This window comes from Oncorhynchus clarkii, chromosome 3, assembly GCF_045791955.1.
Source record: "Oncorhynchus clarkii lewisi isolate Uvic-CL-2024 chromosome 3, UVic_Ocla_1.0, whole genome shotgun sequence".
Taxonomy (NCBI): domain Eukaryota; kingdom Metazoa; phylum Chordata; class Actinopteri; order Salmoniformes; family Salmonidae; genus Oncorhynchus; species Oncorhynchus clarkii.
Window position 1 is genome coordinate 80,574,545 of NC_092149.1, and position 20,673 is coordinate 80,595,217.

The following is a 20,673-nucleotide window of genomic DNA, read 5'->3' on the forward strand; positions in this document are numbered from 1 at the left end:
GATTTTCTGGAGAAAAAAAACCCTAATTTTGTCTGTCATAGTTGAAGTGTACCTATGATGAAAATTACAGGCCTCTCATCTTTTTAAGTGGAAGAACATGCACAATTGGTGGCAGACTAAATACTTTTGTGCCCCACTGCACATCATTGAGACACAGCTTGTCTGTATGCACAATATAATTGTCTATAAAGTTTGATTTGAATTCATTTTTTATGATTTAACCAAATCACCAGTTGGTTCAACTGTCAAACATTTCCCCCTCCAAATAATTTCACTTTCATTGTGTTTGCGCCATGTAAGAACCATAGCCTGAATCCAAAGACAGCAAGACTATAAGTGAGATTTCCTTTTTTGCTTGGTGTTTGTAGTTTGTGACAGGGACATGAAGACCTAACACCAAGCTCCATGCCCTGCAGTGTTCCAAGGGTTGAAAACACATGCTTCTGCCCTCCAGTACAAACAGCAGATGCCTTACCCCAACGTTGTGCTTGCAGTTTTCAGGAACATCCTGGCTTTGTTGACTTAAGTGGAAGACTTAGACAGTGGAAAATAAAATCAAAAGCCCAAATGCTCCTGGTCACTTCACGTGGGGGAAAAAAAAACATGTTTGCTTGCTTTGTTGGTGTAGTAGAGTATTGTAGTAGAGTATTATAGTAGAGTTTTGTACAATTCTCAAAATAGCTCCCATGTCTTTGGTAAACCAAAGTGTAACCAGATGGTGACTGTGTTTTATTGTAGTACCTGCAGTTGATGTCATCCCGCTGGGAAAACAATTGGTTGAATCAATGTTGTTTCCATGCCATTTCAACCCAAAACATCTATACGATGATGTTGAATCAAAATGGAAAACTTTTTGAATTTGCAATAAGTCATCAACGTAAAGGCATTTTGTCTTTTTACATTTTTTTTACCCAACTTTTAACCTTTAATCTAATTACATGTTTTTTCTTGTTTTTTTAAGAGTTGAATTAAATTAGTTGACAACTCAACCAAATGTAAATCAAAGCTAGACTTTTAACTGACGTCTGTGCCCAGTGGGATGGCCATGCAACATATGATCACTGATGGATGTACCAACGGGGTTCCTGACAACTGGCTTCTCATAACCAAAACTTTCGAAAGACTACGTGTTACCAGTAAGTCCTTCAATTACCGATTAACATATCATGCAAGAGGCCACTCTGTTTTATCATTTTACTGGACCCTAAAACCATTATTGTTTCTGATAATTTCCTTGTAGAATCAGAAAGAAATGACAGTGTGACCTATTGAGATGTTTATGTGGTTCAATTTGGTCACATTGATTTTGGTTTGATATGTCTTTGTGAAAGGAATGCCTTCAAACTTGTCTGTTAGCAACTGACTATTCATAATACTATTGTGTGGGGTGTAGCACTTTTTACTCATCATGAATAAATCACATACGTAATAAAATAATAAGATTGAGTTAGTTGTTGTTGTTGTAATTCTTGATTTACTCTATTTCCATAATAATAATTTTAAAAAATGCTAATTTCCCAAGAACACTGATATTACCTCTTAAGATACATTTTATATCTTGGGAATATCAATCCTGGAGATTTGATATTGATCTGATATAAATTAAGTAGATTTAATATGTTTCCCAAGGTGCCTTTGCACTCATTGAGAAAAGAGCAGCCATGGCATTAATTAGCCACAGTAGGTGTAATATTTTAAACGTGGAAGTTGGAGTAGAGGTGTGACAAGTGTCAATCATATACTGTAGTGGTCCTACGTATTTATATTTAGCCTTTAGCAGTATTAACTTGTTTAGGAAAACAGCCCTAATGTTGTAAACAAATGTCATCCAGAGTCACATGTATTTATTTTCCAAGCTATAGGACACACTACTTTTTACTATTTATAGGATCAAAGAGTTTGGTCTGCTTCATTTAGCCATGGAAAAAATATTGCGCTACTGGTTTCGTCACGGCCCTAATTGATACATATTTTGGAGGCTCCTGAGTGGCGCAGTGGTCTAAGACACTGCATCTCAGTGCTAGAGGCGTCACTGCAGACCGTGGTTCAATTACAGGCTGTATCACAACTGGCCGTGATTGAGAGTCCCATAGGGCGGCGCACAATTGGCCCAGCGTGGTCAGGGTTTGGCCGGGGTAGACTGTCATTGTAAATAAGAATTTGTTCTTAACTGACTTGCCTAGTAAAATAAAGGCTAAATAAAAAATGTCCCTGATACAATTAAGGCCTGAGGGGGAGTGTTATGTGGCCAATATACCACGGCTAAGGGCTGTTCTTAAGCACGATGGAACGCGGAGTGCCTGGATACAGACCTTAGCCGTGGTATATTGGCCATATAGCAATCAGTTTATAATCAAAAATAAGTATAGAGACAATAAAAGGTGCCGCTAACTTAACAGAGAAGTTGCATTGGTGACAGCGGAGCTTGTAATGAAAATTCTCTTCATACTTGATCTTTCACATTGCCACTTGTGGAAGGGCCTCCACTTTGAGAGCTAGCAAATGTCTGCACAAACCTTAACACCCTACCTCACCCCAGCTGTCCATACAAGACTGAAACATAAAATGATAGAGAGCGAACTAGAGAAAGGCGTTAGGAAAACAAAGTGTGAACAGAACCTCAGTCCTGATAGCCGGGCCCTCCCTGTTTTAAATGGTACTCAGAAGCAGAGGCCCCGGAACTCCCAGCCAAAACAAACATGGCATCACATCGGGCCTGTATTCAATCAAAACCTATACAAAGGATTCGGGGGTCAAATCCAACATTTTGTTCCCTACAATGACATTTCTTAATGAATGAATTTTGTTTGAATTAACATGCAGTTTAGTTTATTTTTGTTTCACACTGTTAACTTGGTTTTGTTTTGAACTCGCAGTACAAGAATCCCAGGAAACCTGCTTACCAGCTTCGATTGAAAAAGGGCCCTAATGTCAAATTAAACTGGACCTGTCATAAACCAGAATAAATTACAAAAACATGTCATCCATGTGTTTTCCTGCCTGATGCCCCTCACTTGAAAAGCTGTCCTGAGCATCGAATTGAATAAGACATGGAAGTGTCGAATTTCACTAAGGTGTAACACAGTTCAAGCAGCTAGGATCCACTGTTCCTGTGCTTAAGTATTTCTGCAGCTGCAGTTAAAATGCTTTTTCACAGCATATTGTGTTCCCCAATTCTCAAACAAAGCATTTTCTCATGCTCTTTTAGTGATTCAGGGCTTCTTTTCAGGCACATTACGTTACATTGTGATTTGAATATCTAAAAGCTCAATGTATTGCCATGTCTCTCCAAAAGTGATATAAGATTGACAGTTTAGACTGAAACCTTTGGAAAGTAGATTTTTGAAGGTAATCTCTGTATGTTTCCTCTTTGTGTAGAAAGCAATTTTCTTTTTTATGTCCTCCCAGAAAAAATCTGCAGAAAAACAACTTTTGCATGAATTGTGGGTGGAGGAATTTTGACTCTGAAATCCAGGTATCGTGTTTCTGTAAAAAAGCCCTTGTTGGAATTTTGCAAACCCATCTCCTCTACCACAATCCTGAATGTATCACCATCTGGCCCACAGCTGAAAACTATTAGGCTCTGCTGGAACTTCCTTCTTCTCACTATTCCACCCGGTTTCAAAGCAAGTAAGTCGCTTTTATTTTGGTGCTGTTGCCTGGTCATCTTTGCGTAATACCACTCGAAAGCCATTCTCTTATTTTAGTTTCTCTTGGCAACGGGGTAAATCATCGGTTGGTCTGTTTGTTTGTCTCTTTTGCTGTTGGTAAGGGAGCTGGAATTTTCCTGTGTCTGATTGAATGAGAGAGAGAGAGAGAGAGAGCTCGGGGAGCATTGCTGTGTTTGGTTGAGGCTGATTCAACTGTGGAATGTCGGGGTAAATTAATAAAGAGTTTTTTGCTATGTCTAATGTGTTTCGCGCTTAGCAAGCAAAATTCCAGAGCGGGTGAAAGCGAGTGAAGAAACAATGAAGCGCTGTTGTTTTCCGAGCGGCATTATGTTAGGGGACTGCAGTGCATGTTTTTCATCCCATGTCAAAAAACGGGCTTGCTTTTTTTTTGTATGCGTATGGTTCAGATTTGCGGCTGCTAGAGAGGCTTTTAAAGGGGACATCAATTTTGGGGATTTTTTTTATTTGCGGATTGCTTTTAGGGTTCGAGATTTTTTTCCCCCCCCCTGGGTTCAAAGTAGGTCATTTCTGTTTTCCAACAAATTCCAACTGTTTGAGTCAGTGAATTAGAATTGCGCAACTGGCGGCAAGTTTTTCTGAGCAAATGACGAATGATAAACCTCATGAATTAATTTCTGCCACATTTAGTGAATCATTTGCTTAAGGACAATTCATTCAGGAAGTGATTTTAGTAAAGAAAATTATAGCATTGAAAAACTTTTGATATAAATAGCTTCTACTCAGTTTATTGATAATTCATTGGCAATATAAGCAATCGTTTAAATAATTGAATTGGAATTTAAGTTTACCTGAACTGACTGTCTTCAATTCTAATTATTCCAGCCTTGATTTAATTAGAAGTGTTCGCCTCAATGTGTATCAGTAAAACATAATACATACATTCTGGAATGTTATTGTTTAGTAATTAAATTGATTGCTGTTTTTTTTTTTTTTTGTCTTTCAAACATTGTTCTTAATATGTTTGCGCATCATTGCTCCCAATTAATATCACTTTTGTGTGGTGTACACTGATTGGAAGCTGTTTAGCCATGGCATCAGCTGTCAATTTGCATTCTTTGTCCTATTTGCTTTTATGATCAGACCTGATAGTGTTTATACACTACTGTAACTACTCCGAGCATCAGCTTGTCCTCCGATGTTTTCGGTCAACTGAGCGCACTGTGAACCGGGAAAAAACATCAATACAGTTACATATCGGGATATTATTACTGACAATATGTTGTCTCATATCATGTTATTGTTGCGGTAGTTGGCTGTACCTGCACTATAAATCCACTATTTGTCCTTCAGAGCTTGTTCTCCATCTTCTTTTTAAATAGAGTGCAATTTTTCAGCACTTATTTCCATGACTGATCAAAACTCGTTTTCTCATGGCTCTCTCTTGTCCCTCTGCAGAAGATATATAGTGAGCTATAGCATATGTTAGGAACATCGAAATGCAGTAAAATCACAGTATCGAATTGCAATACACATAGAATCGTGAGACTCTCAATACATATCTTATTGGCATCTAAGTATCGTGATAATATCGTATTGTGAGGTCCCTGGCTGTTCCCTGCCCTAGTAAATTGCATCATATTATGGTCTTTGTCGTCCCCCAGGAACAATCCATTCCCTCTAACTCTCCCGGCTATAGGTTACGCTACAAACACGCTCCCGGGGAATTTTAAACCCGAGCAACGCCTGTGAGAATAAGGATTGCTCAGCCGGTCTGATTCTCCAGACGGCTATATATCACCGCAACTGTGACCTCAAACATACCTGACCCCGATGCTTGCACAGTCACACTGCAGAGGGTTAATAGCAGTGGGGAGGGTTGCGACTCTGTGCTAAGATTGGGGATAAGGTTCTTCAAAGAGAGGTTGACTCACCAGCCCAGGAAGCCATTAAAAATAGCAAACAGCTTCTGTCAATCATAATGAGGGACATTAGAGTGTCAGTCCAGGCATACACAGCCCAACCATAGAGTAAGAAAATATCCACAGTGAGAGGGTATTGTAACCTGCTCTCCTATATTCCCTTGGTGGTTGCCTTTAGATACACTGTAGGCTAGCACTTGATATTTTCTCTGCCTCTGGATGCTAGAATGGTATTTTTTTCAGGCAGTCTTAGGGAGGAAACGTTCTTGCTTTGAGTTGAGTTGTCTGATATGATTCTGCTGAAATAGTGATTTGAATGTAATGTAGGTCTTGTGCATCTTAGTCCTGATCTTCAACACAAGGTATAGATGCTGTCTTCATAAGAAGAGGAGTTCAAACCAAGTTCAGACTGTAAACTGTGAAGCCACATAAACAAAATGGAATGGTAGAGTAGTAGGCATTTATAGGCAGTAATGCAGCAAGTATTTCTGATATCTTGTTTAAAACAGACAACCCACAAGGACAAGGTGGGAAACTGGAATAGACAGATGCAGTCACACACTAGCTGTTGATGGCTTGTCTTTCTGACTCCGTTATAACCTTTTATGACATAATACCCTTACTTGGTAGAGTTTTGGGGTAAAGGGAAACCGTTTTTATCCCACAGTGCTGTAAGAGTGTGTTTGAATGCACTGTAAAGTAGCAATGGGGTACCTTACAATTAAGTACCGTACGGTGATTATTTATTTTTTTAATTAAAATGGTCAAAAACAAACAAATAGCTCATTAGCAGAGAGCATTTTCTCAAGCAATAATTTTCCTAGTACTTTCTGGGAGTGGTCTGAGTAGGGAGGGGGAAACTGAAAATGAGCTGTTATTGGCAGAGAGGTTTGGAACTCTCTTTTTTATTTGCCAGTTAACTAATTTACCTTATGATGGTGATACCATGGAATGCCAAAACTCCATTCCACCAAAACAGGATGAAATTGTATGCAGTCTTTTCAAACAGTTTTTACACTAAAAGGGCATTATAATTTTCACTATTTCACAGTATTATTCCAATCTCATAGTGTGGAAATACAGTTTAAGTCAGAAGTTTATATACACTTAGGTTGATAGGCTAATTGACATCATTTGATGTAATTGGTGGGATACCTGTGGATGTATTTCAAGGTCTACCTTAATCCTCCGTGCCACTTTGCTTCACATCATGGGAAAATCAAAAGAATTCAGCCAAGACATCAGAAAAAAATGATAGACCTTCACATGTCTGGTTCATCCTTAGGAGCAATTTCCAAACTCCTGAAGGTACAACATTCATCTTTCCAAACAATAGTACACAAGTATAAACACCATGGGACCACGAAGCCAACATACCACCCAGGAAGGAGACGCTTTCCTTCTCCTAGAGATGAACGTACTATGGGTGCAAAAGTATCTATATCCACAGTAAAACGTGTCTTATATCGACATAACCTGAAAGGCTGCACATCAAGCAAGAAGCCACTGCTCCAAAACTGACATAAAAAAGCCAGACTATGGTTTGCAACTGCATATGGGGACAAAGATTGTACTTTTTGGTGACATGTCCTCTGGTCTGATGAAACAAAAATAGAACTGTTTGGCCATAATGACCATCGTTATGTTTGTAGGAAAAAGGGGGATGCTTGCAAGCCGAAGAACACCATCCCATCCGTGAAGCATGGGGGTGGCAGCATCATGTTGTGGTGGTGCTTTGCTACAGGAGGGACTTGTGCGCTTCACAAAATAGATGGCATCATGAGGCAGGGAAATTATGTGGATATATTGAGGAAACATGTCAAGACATCAGTCAGGAAGTCAAAGCTTGGTCGCAAATGGGTCCTCCAAATGGACATTGACCCAAAGCATACTTCCAAAGTTGTGGCAAAATGGCTTAAAGGCAACAAAGTCAAGGTATTGGAATGGCCATCACAAAGCCCTGACCCTCAATCCTATAGAATATTTTGGGCAGAACTGAAAAAGCGTGTGTGAGCAAGGAGGCCTACAAACCTGACTCAGTTACACCAGCTTTGTCAGGAGGAATGGGCCAAAATTCACCCAACTTTTTGTGGAAGCTTGTGGAAGGCTACTCAAAACGTTTGACCCAAGTTAAACAATTTAAAGGCAATGTTACCAAATTCTAATTGAGTGTATGTAAACATCTGACCCACTGGGAATGTGTTGAAAGAAATAAAAGATGAAATAAATCACTCTACTATTTTTCTGACATTTCACGTTCTTAAAATAGAGTGGTGATCCTAACTGACCCAAGACAGGGAATTTTTACTAGGATTAAATGTCAGGAATTGTCAAACTGAGTTTAAATATATTTGGCTACGGTGTATGTAAACTTTCGACTTCAACTGTGTGTATATATATAAAACACAGGAAAGTCAAAAATGTTTACTGCACTGGGGCTTTTTAAGGTTGATCCCTGAAATAATTTGTACTTCCTATGGAAGTAGGTCGAGGTGGAAGGTGGTCTTATAGCTGTGGTCGATAGGGCCTTAAGTCCTGTTGGTTAAGATCAGGAGAGGGAAGCATCAATAGTAGCACTGAAGGGACATTTCCCCTTGAGCATTGCTCTACAGAGTAACGAGTCAGTACGCTCCAATGAGGGATACATGGTTTTCCAAATGTCACGTGTGCATCACAGTAGAATATAATTTTTTGAAGGCAATTTGTAATGCTGAAGTTTTTTTTTCAAACTCCAGATATTGAATGGGGGTTTTTCAATCTGCCACTCGTAAAGTAGGCTAATGAACCCTATTAAATCGTCACATGCTTTAGAACTTACAAGACGGCGCAAAAAGCTGCTTTGATACTATTTTCATCGTGCTCAGGGTGACAAAAATAACTGACTTGGTGCCTATTGCTTATTTGTCTAGCATCTTTAGATATGCAGAAAAGTGACTCCTTCTTTTTTTTATTCTTTTTTTATTTTATTTCTTTTGGAATTTTACCCCTTTTTCTCCCCAATTTCGTAGTATCCAATTGTTGTAGTAGCTACTATCTTGTCTCATCGCTACAACTCCCGTACGGGCTCGGGAGAGACGAAGGTTGAAAGTCATGCGTCCTCCGATACACAACCAACCAAGCCGCTGCTTCTTTAACACAGCGCACATCCAACCCGGAAGCCAGCCGCACCAATGCGCCGGAGGAAACACCGTGCACCTGGCCACCTTGGCTAGCGTACACTGCGCCCAGCCACAGGTGTCGCTGGTGCGCGATGAGACAAGGACACCCCTACCGACCAAGCCCTCCCTAACCCGGGCGACGCTAGGCCAATTGTGCGTCGCCCCACGGACCTCCCGGTCGCGGCCGGTTACGACAGAGCCTGGGCGCGAACCCAGGACTCTGATGGCACAGCTGGCGCTGCAGTACAGCGCCCTTAACCACTGCGCCACCCGGGAGGCAAAAGTGACTCCTTCTACCCTGAATTGTGGACATGGTTTTCTGGCTCTGCATCGCTCTGAGGCGTGGACAAATTCCTTGGCCGTAAATAAGAAAGACAAGATGTCATTTTAAGTGGCAAAACTATTCTGTTTTGGCAGCAGTCAGGATATCCCAATCCACACCCACTAGCTCATTCCGGTTAAGCTTTTCACACTGAAGGACCTTTTATAGATGGAAAGAAAACCTCTCCCAACATCACAATGTGGTTTTAGACCTTTGTTAAATGAAGTTATATCTCTGCAGAAAATGTATATGTTTTCTTAATAATTGCATGTCTAAACATTGTCCTAGTATTCTTAGCTACTTACTGTAGGACGTATTGTAGGACGAAAACAGTCGTTTGGTGCTATAGTTCTGTCTAAAATATGGGGATTTTATCATTTTTCACATTTTTCCATTTCCTTTCATAATGGGAAGAAATCATGGTCCTCAGTGGCATGCTGAAGGTTTTACACAATAGTCAGTCAGAGCTGTCATTCCCATGTAGTGACTCATGGAATATCATAACACTATACTGCAGCTAGCATATATATATTAAAGCTAGACGAATTGATGACTAATTAAAGGTAAACTAATTGATGCTAAATGGCTCATTTCTGTTCCTGAATTACATCTCTCAAGTTGGACAAATAAGACATGGGAATGCTTGCAATTGCTTTTCTGTCATGTCCAAGTATATGAAATAATGTTTATCTATTATTAATACTAAAGCTTTTGACACACTATCCAGCTCACAGTTCACATCGATTAACTTTGAGATTAAGGAGTAAGGAAGCATTACTGTTATTTGCATGGAAACATTCACATGGAGCCTTCAATCACGTTTTGCATATTGTATTATTGTAGAACGAATCACAGTGTCTCAGGTCTGGCTGTCAAATAGCTTCGCATGTTTGGACCTGCTAGGGGCGGCAGGTAGCCTAGCGTTTAGGAGCGTTGGGCCAGTAACCAAAAGGACTCAGGTTCTAATCTCTGGGCCAACTAGGTAAAAAGTCTGATGTGCCCTTCAGCAAGACACTTAACCCTAGTCGCTCTGGATAAGGGCTTCTGCTAAGTGACTCAAATGTCAGACTCCTATTTAGCACCACACCCCTCTTTAAAAAGTAGTCCTTAAACATAGTCCTCTTCACAGAGCTAGATGTGTGATCTTTGTCCCCCAAGTGTGAGAGTCATTATTTCCTGAATGTTGCAACGCTCCTCTGCATTATGTCAGTGGATAAAAATGTCCTTCCCGAAGTTAGTTTGTCAGTTTGGCTCAACTTATGAAAAGATACAATTCTGGAACTACTGACTTTAGCTGTGCTATTGTAAGCATTTAAATCTACAGTATATTCTACATATTATATACAGTGCATTAGGAAAGTATTCAGACCCATTTACTTTTTCCACATTTTGTTACGTTACAGCCTTATTCTAAAATGGATTAAAAAATTTTTTTTTATAAATCTACACACAATACCCCATAATGACAGAGCAAAAACAGGTATTTTTACATTTCTGCTAGTCTGGACTCTGGCTGGGCCACTTGTCACTCATCGCCTTGGCTGTGTGCTTGGGGTCGTTGGCCTATTGGAAGGAGAACATTCGCCCCAGTCTGAGGACCTGAGTGCTCTGGAGCACGTTTTCATCAAGATTCTCTCTGTACTTTGCTCCGTTCATCTTTCCCTCGATCCTGACTAGTTTCCCAGTCCCTGATGCTGAAAAACATCCCTACAGCATGATGCTGCCACAACCATGCTTCACCATAGGGATGGTGTCAGGTTTCCTCCAGATGTGACGATTGGCATTCAGGCCAAAGAGTTCAATCTTGTTTCTCATGCTCTGAGAGTCCTTTAGGTGCCTTTTGGCAAAGTCCGAGCGGGCTGTTATGCCTTTTACTGAGAAGTGGCTTCTGTCTGGCCACTCTACCATAAAGCCCTGGTTGGTGGAATACTGCAGCTTTAGGAAGAGTCTTGGTGGTTCCATCCTTCTTCAATTTAAAAACGATGGACACCACTGCGTTCTTGGGGACCTTCAATTCTGCAGGCATTTTTTGGTACCCTTCCCCAGATCTGTGCCTTGACACAATCCTGTCTTGGAGCTCTACAGACAATTCCTTCAGCCTAATGGCTTGGTTTTTGCTCTGATATGCACTGTCAATTGTGGGACCTTATATAGATAGGTGTATGCCTTTCCAAATCATGTCCAATCAATTAAATGTACCACAGGGGGACTCAAATCAAGTTGTAGAAACATCTGAAGGATGGTCAATGGGAACAGGATGCACTTGAGCTCAATTTCGAGTCTCATAGCATAGTCTGAATACTTACGTAAATAAGGTATTTCTGTTTTATTTTTAATACATTTGCAAACATTTCTAATAATGTTTTCGCTTTATCATTATGAGGCATTGTGTGTAGATTGATGAGGTAAAAAAATCAAGAGTACATTTTAGAGGAAGGCTGTAAAGTAACAAAATTTGGAAAAGGGGAAGGGGTCTGAATACTTTCCAAAGGCACTGTATATGCTTTACATATTAGATATTCATATTATACACACAGTGTACTTTACATTTGATAAATACAGTATAATTTATATATGATTTATACAGTATAATCTATATATTATATATACAGTATGCTCGACATATTATATACAGTATACTTTACATATTATATCTAGTATACTCTTCATAAGATATATACTTTACATATATGTAGCGTATACTGTATATACATAAAGTATACTCTACATATTATATGTAAAGTATATTTTACATATGATATATACAGTATACTATTCATATGTGCAGTATACTTTACATATTATATATACAGTATACTTTACAATATATATATATATATATATATATATATATATATACAGTACACTCTACATAGTATATATGCAGTACACGCTACATTGTGTGTGTATATATACAATATACTCTACCGTGTGGTGTGTGTGTGTGTATACATATATATACAGTAAACTCTACATATTATACAGTACACTTTACATATTATATACATTATACTTTATATATTATAAAGTAAATATACAGTATACTCTACATATTATACAGTACACTGTACATATTATATATAATAAAGTATACTCTACATATTATGTATATAATATACTCCACATTATGGTATTGTCTACATATTATATATACAGGAAATGCTGCATATTATATATACAGTAAAGTCTACATATTCAGAAATGATTCACTCCCCTAGACTTTTTCTACTTTTTGTTTCCTTACAAGGTGGTATTAAAATAAATTTAACTTGGATTATTTTTTGTCAAATATCTCCATAAAATACTCTGTCAAAGTGGAAGATTCGAACATAATAAATTTGTGTTTATCTTGATTACATACAGTACCAGTCAACTTTGGACACACCTACCCATTCCAGGGTTTTAATTTATTTTCACTATGTCCTACTTCTACAATAGTGAAGACATCAACTATGAAATAACAGATATGGAATCATGTATTAACCAAAAAAGGTTTAAACAAATAAAAATTTATTTTATATTTGAGATTCTTCAAAGTAGCTGCCCTTTGCAAAAAACATTTTTTTTATGCTAGTGGTTGTATTAATTTGGGATCCATCGCATCCCACAAATGTCCCAGACTCTTTTGAATATTTATTTCTCACACAGAATAGGTGGACCTTTGTTCTATGGAGGATAGTGGATTGACATGGGCTAGTGCTTTTGCTGTTCGTTAGTTCTACTCATTTTGTTGGCTGACGAAAAGTAAATGTGGACAGTTCATCCAATATCTTCAATATGCACCTCGGAATTGGATAAGGACGCACACAGTTGTCCTGTCTTTGGCATCATTAAATTGAAGACTGTTATTTTTTCAAATCAATTCTCTGTAATTATTACGTGATTAAACTAATCATGTAAATGTAATTAACTAGGAAGTCGGGAAACCAAGGAAAATCTTCAGATTACAAAGTTAGATATATAACTTTTCAGATATTTTAATATCTGATCAATTAGTCTTCTAATTAATGAATTATTCTATACCTCATGTTAGTCTCATTCCAAACGTCGTAAATTGTTGGTTATCTGCAATCAGCCTTTACTATATATGACGGCTTTGGACAAAGGGAACGAATTACAAGAGTCACAGTTGATAATTATACTAATTGAATTGCTAATCCTTTGCACATGAACGCTCACTCATTCGGGAATAATTGCAATCAATATATATTTACGATCAGTGTGTCGTCATGATCTCTGTTGAAATCGTCCGTCTTTCTGATTGTCTCTCTGCTTCCATGAAGTGTTTCATGGTTAGAATGGGTACCTCAGAGTACCATTCAGAAATGTTATAGAATAGTTGTTAGAACAGTATAGAACAGTTGTTTCGGCGGTTGTCGGTCTTCGCATTCAATGGTACATTATTTCTAGCTGCAGACTAGTAATTCGTTTCGAACTGTTGCTCTTATTCTGTCGGGATTGATAGTCTGAGTTTAACCATTTGGTGTGGTTAGGAATTAAAAAATCATTACAACATTAGCTAATACTGAGGTTTTTGTGGTTTCTACTCAAACCTTTGCTCCCTCAGCTGACCGAGGTATGCATGGTCTGAAGGGGTTTCTTCAGGTGTTTTTTTTTTTATTCGTAACAGCAGAAAATGGCTGTCCCATGAGCCGGATCAATGTCTGTGCTCACTGGGGCGGGCCAATGACTTAGTTAACCTTTTGAACGGGAATACAACTCTCACATTAACGGTTCAACATCACCTTACATAATTTCACAAATAGTTTCATATTTTCTCATTCATTTTATACAATAATTAGACACAAACCTCGTAACAGAGGCTCCTGTATAAACAGAGTTATGGTAATGTGGCTAAATTGTCTTTCATGAGGTCACAACATGAAACAAAACGGACCGGGTTGTAGCTGGCTACTCCACCGACCGTTTACACATTCTCCAAAACATGGACATTGTTCAGTTCTCAAGTTCTGTGATGTAGAGGAACTTCCTTTGTTCTACTGTAAAACTCTCTCTCTCTCTATACTGCCTGGCCATGAGGAGAGCGTCTCCTCCGGGAATTTACAACCTGAGATAACAGATCCTGGGTGTAGGAGGGGGCGGGGGGGGGGTGGAGAAGAGGAAAAACGATCTCGCTATACCCAAAGAGGGCCACGTTATGACAGAGTTGTGTCCCTGATGTGTCTGTCTTAACTTGTAACCTGTACGGAGAGCAGTGTGAGTGAGAGATACTTCGGATTGCGCAGTAATTAGGGAGAATGGCACAACTGACACTGGCTGCAAAAGGCATGTATGTTTTAGGGTGCATTACAGCCACAAAATTTGAGGCAATATGAAGTGCTTGTCAAATTGTGAATGAGAGACTATTTGAGTGTGTACAGCCTGTGCGAAAAAAACAAAACAAAGCAGAGCTCATGCCTTTCAAGTTACTTTTTTTCAAATCCTCATTAGTCTCATCATGCAGCCTTACAGTGACTTGCGAAAGGATTCACCCCGCTTGGCAACCTGAAATTAAAATATATTTTGGGGGGGTTTGTATCATTTGATTTACACAACATGCCTACCACTTTGAGGATGCACATATTTCTTTCTTGTGAAAGAAATAAGACAAAAAAACAGAACTTGAGTGTGCATAACTATTCACCCCCCCCAAAGTCAATACTTTGTAGAGCCATCTTTTGCAGCAATTACAGCTGCAAGTCTCTTGGGGTATATCTCTATAAGCTTGGCACATCTAGCTCTGGGATTTCTGCCCATTCAAGGAAAAACTGCTCCAGCTCCTTCAATCTGGATGGGTTCCGCTGGTGTAAAGCAACCTTTAAGTCATAGCGCAGATTATCAATTGGATTTAGGTCTGGGCTTTGATTAGGCCATTCCAAGACATTTAAATATTTCCCCTCAAACCACTTGTGTTGCTTTAGCAGTATGCTTAGTCATGCCGGAAGGTGAACCTCTGTTCCAGTCTCAAATCTCTGGAAGACTGAAACAGGTTTCCCTCAATAATATCATTGTATTTAGCGCCATCCATCATTCCTTCAATTCTGACCAGTGTTCCAGTCCCTGCCGATGGAAAAACATCCCCACAGCAGGATGCTGCCACCACCATGGTGTTCTTGGGTGATGAGAGGTGTTGGGTTTGCGCCATCTAGAAGAAAAATAAATGCACACCTATTTAAGTGAGGTGCTGGCTAGCGGAGTAGAAAACTTGAAAATAAAGGAGAGCCGCACACTCTAGGAGCTCAGATGCAAAAATGTAAAATCCAACGTTTCGACAGGCAAGCTGTCTTCATCAGGGTATAATCACAAACACTGCAGGGTGACACACAGGTGTCTGTAATCATGGCCAAGTGTGGCCTAATATCATTGGTGAATTCTCAAATATTAAAATGGCATACAAAGAACAGCATACAAACAACAAATGGATAGCATCAATCAGATTCATTTTAGACTACACAAGCTTACAAACAATTACAATGGCAAAAGTCACAATAATCACAAGAATGGCTTCAGATCAAAGTCTACGTTGAGACCGAAGGGAGCAAGGGTCTTTAATTTAAATGATCCAGGCAGCCTCTCGTTTTAACAATAAATCATCAAGGTCACCCCCTCTCCTAGGGATGGTGACATGTTCGATGCCAATATAACGCAGAGACGAAATCGAGTGGTTTGCTTGCAAAAAGTGGGTCGCAACTGGGCCGCACCTAATGGTGCTACGATGCTCTGAGATATGTACTTTTAATTTGCGCTTTGTTTTACCCACAACATTTTTACCACAAGGACAAGTTATATGATGAATAACACCCTTAGTGGAGCACGTGATGACACCTTTGATTGGGATCGATTTCCCTGTTTGTGGGTGTTTGAAGGATCTACATTTATAAGTGCCATTGCATTGAGCACAGCCATTACACTTGTAGTTTCCATCCAGTAGGTGCGCAAATAGACGTTGTTCAGGAATATCTTGGGGTGGTAAATCAGTGTACCAATTGGTCTCTGTGATTTCTGCCCCACGAGAATACGATCAAGGGAAGGTTCGAAAACACATTACCTAGATTATCATCGGATTTTAGAATGTGCCAATGTTTGAACAATTCCCTTAATTTTTTCAGAGCACTTTGAATAGCGGGTAGTTAGAGTTTGCGTTTGTGCCAGACATAGCGTTTTCCTTGATGGCAAAAAAGCTACATTTTTAGTCTAATCTGACCAGAGTACCTTCTTCCGTATGTTTGGGGAGTCTCCCACATGCCTTTTGGTGAAGATCGAATGTGTTTGCTTATTTTTGTTCTTTAAGCAATGGCTTTTTTCTATCCACGCTTCCGTAAAGCCCAGCTCCGTGGAGTGTGCGGCTTAAGGTGGTCCTATGGACAGATACTCCAATCTCTGCTGTGGACCTTTGCAGCTCCTTCGGGGTTATCGTTGGTCTCTTTGTTGCCTCTCTGATTAATGCCCTCCTTGCCTGGTCTGAGTCTTGGTGGGCGGCCCTCTCTTGGCAGATTTGTTGTGGTGCCATATTCTTTCCATTTTTTAAATAATGGATTTAATGCTGCTCTGTGGGATGTTCAAAGTTTCTGATATTCTTTTATAACCCAACCCTGATCTGTACTTCTCCACAACTTTGTCCCTGACCTGTTTGGAGCGCTCCTTGGTCTCTGTGGTGCCCCTTGCTTAGTGGTGTTGCAGACTCTGGGGCCTTTCATAACAGGTGTGTATATATACTCAGATCATGTGACACTTAGCACTTTATTTAACTGATGTGACTTCTGAAGGTAATTGGTTGCACCAGATCTTGTTTAGGGGCGTCAAAGCAAAGGGGATGAATACATATGCACCACTTTTCATTTTTCTTTTTTTTAAATATTTTTTTTAACTGCTTTTCTTTCCACTTCACCAATTTGGGCTATTTTGTGTATGTACATTACATGACACCAAGGGGGATGAATACTTTTACAAGGCACTGTATAATATATTAAAAATCAAAACATATAGCCCAACATTTGAACAACCAAAGTTACATTAATAACTGTATATTAAGCATATAGGAGGACCTGTTTCTTTGTTAACCGCTCAACACAGAATAGCCGCATGTGCGAACTCTCTCAGATCTGGTTTAACTCAATATTAGGAAGGTGTTCCTAATGTTTGGTTTACTCAGTGTGAATACTTTCTGAAGGCACTGTATCTGTCAGTGTCACAGAAAATGACATGGCACATGTTTAACTGTGCTCTTGGCCTGCTGCAGTGCCATGGTCAATTGTGTGATGCTGTGTCAAATACAAATCATCATATTCCGTATCTGTGTACTGTACATCTACTCGTCGTATGCATTCTCTGTTGAGCATCTGAATAAGGTTTCTATAGCATATTCATGTCTGCCGTGAGATCTTCAGTATGACACATTACACACAATGGTCAATGTCATCCTCGTTGCATACAATTCAGAATTGAAGGACTGTAGCCAGATGCTATGTTATCCATCTAGAAAGTAAGTTGTCGCCCTTCAGTTGTATCAAAGGGATGCATAACAAAGACGGGAGCCTTTTTAATTACTTTTCAATCATATAGACATTTCAATTCTGTTCTATTGTTTGATTCACAACAGCTCTTATGTCTGGACAATAAAGTCATTTGTATCCTTGGGACTCATCTGAGACATTGTATTTGGTTCCTTAGCAGAATATTTAACAGAATATGTTTGCTTGAAAGTGTAATGTACGTCCATGAGTACAATAGTTATAACAGTGCTTCATTCCATTTAAGTTTTGCAGGAGTGGATATTTTGAACGGAAACATATCGAGGTGTAATGAAGTTGACTCAGAAATGGTTTTCTACCTTTTCCCGAAATCACTGGCTTAGACGGGATTCTAACACCATGCAAGGGACTTCATCAATATCTGGAAGGACAGAAATGAAGAAAGAAGCAGCAACTGTCAAAATAATTGAGTCGACCTTTTCTGAGGCAGAACGTATGTATAGTAGCCATCTGTGAGAGTTAAGAACATAGATTTTGCAAATTGGCATTTCAAATCCAATTTCAATTCGTCACATGTGCTGAATACAACAGTGAAATGCTTACTTACGAGTCCCTAACCAACAGTGCAGTTTCAAAAAAATACGAATAAGAATAAGAGATAAAAGCATCAAGTAATTCAAGAGCAGCAGTAAAAAATAACAATGTATACAAGGTTCTGCCAGTACAATGTACGGGGGCACCGGTTAGTTGAGGTAGTATGTACATGTAGGTAGAGTTAATTAAAGTGAATATGCATAGATGACAACAGAGAGTGGCAGTGATGTGGAGAGGGGAGGGGGCAATGCAAATAGTCTGGGTAGCCATTTGACTAGATATTCAGGAGTCTTATGATTTGGGGGTAGAAACTGTTTAGAAGCCTCTTGGACCTAGACTTGGCGCTCTGGTAACGCTTGCAGTGGGGTAGCAGAGAGAACAGTCTATGACTGGGGTGGCTGGAGTCTTTGACAATTTTTAGGGCCTTCCTCTGACACCGCCTGGTATAGAGGTCCTGGATGGCAGGAAGCTTGGCCCCAGTGATGTCTGGGCCATTCGCACTACCCTCTGTAATGCCTTGCGGTCGGAGGCCGAGCAGTTGCCATACCAGGCAGTGATGCAATCCGTCGGGATGCTCTCAATGATGCAGCTGTAGAACCTTGTGAGGATCTGAGGACCCAGGCCAAATCTTTTCAGTCTCCTGAGGGGGAATAGGTTTTGTCGTGCCCGCTTCACGACTGTCTTGGTGTGCTTGGACCACGTTAGTTTGTTGGTGATGTGGACACCATTTTAAACCGTGCAAAGTTGATGTGCTCTTAATGCTTTGTTGTATAATGTCTTGATTCCTCATTCTCATTCATACGTACTCAGTAAAAAATGTTGTGGAGAGATTGCAAGGTTGCAGCAGAACTTTTAAGTTGAGCTTCTCCTCCTTATCGCCATTTACCTTTGGTATTAGAAGTTCTCACTTGTTTGGGATCATCAGCAAATGTTCAAAGAGAACATGAATGCACTGTAACCCGATAATGCCTTTACCTATTCACTGTTCATACATGAATGTACTGTAACCCGATAATGCCTTTACCTATTCACTGTTCATACATGAATGTACTGTAACCCGATAATGCCTTTACCTATTCACTGTTCATACATGTACGTTCATTCACTGTTCAGACATGTACGCTATATCCAGCAGAGTTTAATATGACCGCATTGAACCTCGCTTTATGTGAAAGCTACAACTTTTTCTTGACTTTGCTGATATAAGAAGTCTTACGTTTTGCTGCAATAACTAATCTACTTTGGTTGGATTTATTCGTGCAGCCACCGACAAGCTTTCTCCCAGTTATACTGTAATGCAAGAGATTGTGGCAAAAATAAATACATAATAATAAAAAAGTCCAGAAAATGGTCTCAAGTGACATTTACTGTTACTACGAAGTCGACCAACAGTAGTTGATTTCTTTTGACCTTTGACCTGTTTTAGTGTGATATATCGACAGTGACCAACAAGTCTAGCCGTCTAAAATACCAAAATGGTCAACTCCCCTACTCAGATGGTAAACGGCTTTAACACAAAGGTAAACGCAAGGTGTTTTGCAGGTGGTTCCAGGTTTTCATCGGTGGATTTTCTGACTTCTTAAACATTGGCTTTCTGTCAGCGGGTGGGTTTCCTAAATCACAGGCTGACATCAAACATCAGGTTTTTTTTCCTTCAAATATTCCAGGTTATAGCCTACTACCATGTGCGCTCTGCTGTGCTTATAATGTGAATAAATAGCCTAATCGTTTATTAACATTGTAATCTAAATGTTCTAAAATGGTGCAACCGCCACATTGCATTAAAATCAATATGCTAAGGGTTGTATTCATTTGGGATCTATCGTATCCCACAACTGTCCCTGATTCTTTAGAATATTTCATTCTCGCACAGAATAGAATAGGTCGACTTTTGTACTATGGGGGATAGTAGATTGACATGGGCTAGTGCTTTTGCTGTTCGTTAGGCCTACTCATCTTGTTGGCTGACAAAAATTAAATGTGGACAGTTCATCCAATATCTTCAATATGCACCTCGGAATTGGATAAGGACGCACACAAGTTGTGTCCCCGATGTGTCTGTCTTAACTTGTAACCTGTACGGAGAGCAGTGTGAGTGAGAGACACTTCGGATTGCGCAGCACTCAGGGAGAATGGCACAACTGACACTGGCTGCAAAAGGCATGTATGTTTTAGCGTGAATTACGGCCACAAAGGGGATGCTGGTGTGAAATTTGAGGCAATATGAAGTGCTTGTCAAATTGTGAATGAGAGACTATTGGAGTGTGTACAGCCTGTGTGGCAAACAAAACAAAGCAGAACTCATGCCTTTTCAAGTGACTTTTTTCAAATCATCATTAGTCTCATCATGCAGCCTTACAATGTATTAAATATCAAAACATATAGCCTGACGTTTGTAGAACAACTAAAGTTACATAAATAACTGTATATTAAGCATATAGGAGTACCTGTTTCTTTGTTAACTGCTCAACACAGAATAGTCGCATGTGCGCACTCCCTCAAATCGTTTGGAGAAAATGATTTATATTTTTCAGTTTTGTTTAATTGTATTCTTCATACTATTAAGTAATATAAAAT

General features: G+C 39.5%; 1 protein-coding gene across 7 annotated transcripts in view; it reads left to right on the top strand.

Annotated features, from left to right (window-relative positions):
• Positions 1-20,673, top strand: part of LOC139406173 (PTB domain-containing engulfment adapter protein 1-like) — a 152,540-nt gene that overhangs the window by 103,165 nt on the left and 28,702 nt on the right. The window contains exon 1 of one of the 7 annotated variants that reach the window (XM_071148669.1): positions 3,531-3,630. The exons of 5 other annotated variants lie outside the window; for them this stretch is intronic. The gene's annotated coding sequence lies outside the window, so the exon portion shown is untranslated. Of the gene's footprint in view, positions 1-3,530; positions 3,631-20,673 lie in introns of those variants that run through there. One more of the 7 variants, XM_071148666.1, reaches the window with a different exon arrangement.